The sequence below is a fragment of the Hippoglossus stenolepis genome, chromosome 18, assembly GCF_022539355.2.
Source record: "Hippoglossus stenolepis isolate QCI-W04-F060 chromosome 18, HSTE1.2, whole genome shotgun sequence".
NCBI classification, from domain to species: Eukaryota; Metazoa; Chordata; class Actinopteri; order Pleuronectiformes; family Pleuronectidae; genus Hippoglossus; species Hippoglossus stenolepis.
Window position 1 is genome coordinate 8,240,458 of NC_061500.1, and position 3,860 is coordinate 8,244,317.

At 46.8% G+C, this 3,860-nt stretch overlaps 1 protein-coding gene across 1 annotated transcript in view; it reads right to left on the minus strand.

The window, feature by feature from the left end:
• The window catches only part of rnf208 (ring finger protein 208), an 8,543-nt gene extending 6,116 nt beyond the window's left edge, over nt 1-2,427 (minus strand). The window contains exon 1 of the mRNA XM_035141573.2: nt 1,672-2,427. The gene's annotated coding sequence lies outside the window, so the exon portion shown is untranslated. The remainder of the gene's footprint in view (nt 1-1,671) is intronic.
• Between the last annotated feature and the right edge of the window lie 1,433 nt (nt 2,428-3,860).

A 3,860-nucleotide genomic window follows, 5' to 3' on the forward strand; every position in this document is an offset into this window, starting at 1 on the left:
TCTCTCTCTCTCCCTCTTTCCTCTGAATGAAAATCTGCCTCTCGATCAGAGCAGAGGGGTCCGGGGTCTCTGCGCCCCCACACACCACATACCTGCAGTATGTCAGGTATGCCAGCTATGTCGAGATGTGTATCCACATTCGTGCCTCGGCTGGTAAAAAACATCTGCCACCACAGAGCTGCTCGAGTCCGTGTGGGCTTTTAATGCTCTATATTTTTGATTACATAACTTATTTTGCGTAATCTGGGAACAAATCCCCAGATTTTTTTTGTAGGGTTGCCGGCCGCATCTCCTCTCTGTGGCAATCGTGTTGCTTTTAGGGATTTAGGGAAATATTGTGAATTGTTTGCATGCACGCTGATGTTATTTGCACATGAGAGATGCAGCTCTGTATCTTGTTGGTTTTTCTCTTTCTGCTTTTTTTGTAGTCGTATGTTGCAGATGTAATATACAAAACTTAAAATGCAAAGACTCTTTGTACACCATCATTTTCTGCAGAATAAATCCCATGCACATGTTACAGTAGGTTGGTTTCAGGCTGATGCACATTAAAGTACATTCTGACTCCAGATATAATGTTTGTCTCAGGGGGACGATGTATATAGTCCATCACACTGTCATCACCTGCAACACGTGCACTGTACACCTGCAGTCCAGTGTTTGTGTTTTTGCCTGGTGGGCGTGTGGGGAGGTTGCGTTCATTCATGGCAGACATCGGCCATTTTGCCTAACGATTCATTACAACTCAAGTGCTCTTTGTTCTCGTCTGAGTTGCCCCCACAGCAACATGGCAGAGCTGCACACAGGCAGGAAAACGTGAGCGATAACCAGCATCTCTGCGCCCGACACAGACCTCGTGGAAGATTAATGAGGGAGAGGCTCAGCTCTGCAAAAGCACCGGTGACTTGACTGACTGAGGTGATTGATTTTCATATTTGGAGGAGGCTGTCTCAGCGCTGGGTTGTTGATGTTGCATGACTCGACAGGGGGTGGGGGGTGGGGTCATCAGGGGGATAGAGGTGAGGTGGCTAAAATTTTCAGCACAGTGTGAGATGGAGCAGCAGCTTGAGCCTGTGGGGGGGAGCAGCAGTTATGCAATCGCAGCGTGGTGTACCCAGCACTCTCACTGCAGCGCCAATGTATGGCCAACACAGAGATGCCTGCTGACAACTACAGAACAGGCCGTTCCTGCCCTGTCCCTGTCACCCCCCACCTTCCCCTCCTCGTCCCATCCCCCCGCCCCCCCACTGTGTGTGTGCAGAGTTCTGTCAAATGTCATAACCGCTGTGGACGTGACACCTACATGACACCAATCCGCACCCACATTCATGCATCATCACGGCCTGTTTGCACATTCAAACCATTCTATTTGTCTGCTCAGATAAGAGGGTGGTGCAGGTGTGTGTGGGCACGTATGCCTCCATTCATGCAGCCATGTGTGTGTGTGTGTGTGTCTGCAAAATGGACGGCCATGATGCAACAACCATGTAAATCCCAGCTCAGAGCAACAAAGCAAACGGCAAAGATTGTCTATTGCGTCCTTTCACAAAGAGGGAGGAATAGATGTCAGTATGCAACACACTCAGAGGAGCCCTATGCGTCGCACATCTGGAACATACGGATGACACAGATACAGAATATGAAGATGAACACGCCTCTCCTCATCCTCACCTGTCTGCTTACACACTCGTCTTGTTCCAGTCCTTTCTCCAGCCCTCCTCTTCCAGTCCTTGTCGATGTTGTTGATGCTGCCCCGTGATGATAAACCCAAGCTTCTCTGTCTCTTTGTTCAGGGGGATGTGTTGCCAGAGGGAGGATGCGCTCCTCTGCCCATTTGGCTCTAGCACGGTGAACGGCGAGCAGCAGCGAGGGCAGGAAAAGATGGAGGGGAAGTAAGATGGAGGAGGCTGTTGCAAGGTGGATGCGTCATGTCTCTGGCTGCTTTCGTCGAGCTCTGCATCTTCTCCTCTCCTCCCTGGTACCTTCGTCCTTCACTCTCCCGCCCTCACTCCTCCTCTGATGAGCTGTGGCTGTTCGTCTCCCTCTGGTATCTCTCCCTCCATCCCTCTATTCTCTCTCTCCTGCTGAGCTTAAATTATTCTGCCTTTTTTTGTGCAGTGACTTGAGGATCTGTGTTGCTTCTCTCTCTCTTTCTGTCTGCCCGTCTCTTTCCTCTGGTCTTCAGTGAAACACCTCCTCTCCTTCTGTCCCTCTCCTTTCGCCTCAGCTGCCGTTCATTACTCCTCTTCGTCCTCCTCTGTCTGCTTCAGTCAGTGCGCCTCACAGTCACACATGCGCAGTGTTTTCACACATACATGCACTCACACACACACATGCACGCTCGCACACGCTCTCCCTCTCTGTCTCTGTGCTTCTGGCTCCCTCCTTATGCATGTGGCTTGTTTTTGCCTCCCCACCCCCTCTTCTCTCTCTCTCTCTCTCTCTCTCTCTCTCTCTCTCTCTCTCTCTCATCCACACGCACACACACTCCCTCTCTTTCTCTCTCTCATCCACTCTCTCTCACTGCAGCACACACTGCAGTGGCTCTGCAGACAGGATCACTGTTATTGGTTGCCAGAGAAAATATTTCAGCCGATGAGGAACGTCAACTATGCTACCCACCCACCCCACCTCCCCCAATGAACATATGCATCACACACACACACACACACACACACACACACACACACACACACACACACACACACACACACACGCACAGTTTTGCACACACCAGCCAGACACACAGGAAGTTAAGGAGCAAATAGATCTAATCTACACTGTGCAGCTCATCTCAGAAAATGAAAACAAAACATAAATTCACTCTCAAATGAATTTTCTGTCAGGATGCTGACTGGAGGCTGCAGCAAAAAACAACAACAGACCCATCGCATTCAGCACCGACGACATGCTTTGTGTATTTATTTGTGTCGAGGCCTGGAAATGGATTCCTGCAAGCTCGGCCTCAAAGCACAAAATGTGAACAGTACAGCAGAGAGGTGTCATTTGCATTCAGTCGTCCTTGACTTGACTGCTAAATCTGACACGGCCGAGTTTCTACAAATTCACTCGCTGACTTGAAGGCAGCATCATAAGCTCCCACCATAGATCTGCACATGCAGCGATGTTGCATAATGAGGGTTTTTGTATCTGCTGCTGGATGGAGCCGCCATGCTGACCAATAAATAATCATCTGATCAAATGCTGTTGTGATCTGTCAGTCATTGTAAGACGGTTGTTTACATAATGTGGCCATGACACGCATAATGTAATGGGAGCAATAAGTTACCGGCTGTAACATCTGAACACCAAATAGCTGCATGTTAGATTAGTTTGAGAAGTCAGCTGTCTGTGTATTAGTTCACTAAACTCTTCTGAAGATCTTCAGACTTCTCAGAAGTGAGATGATTGTGAAAGAGCCACAGAATCAGCTCAACACATCACTGATGTAATCTGAGTTCCTCCAACTGTGGTTATTTGCTGTTCAGTTTTCTGTTATGTTCTCATTTATTTTACCCCGCAGCCTTTCTTAGGTAAATATGTCATGTTCATCATAATTTTTAAGACGAAGTGTGAAGTAATATATTCCTTATTAATGTCTTGCAGTAATGTTTTTTTAGCTATTTTAAGATAAAGCAACACTTTACTTTGATAAGTAATGTAATACATGTTTTATAACACACTATTATGTTGTAATAATTGTTTGTGTGTTAGTATTGTAGCTTCTGTATAAACAGACATTAAATGATAAATGTTAAATATGTCTTCAGAAGAGAACTTGTATTTCTTGACAAATTCTGGACATTAATAAACAAAATGTCTATTTCTGCAAAAAATGTCATAAAAGTGTGATTTAAAAC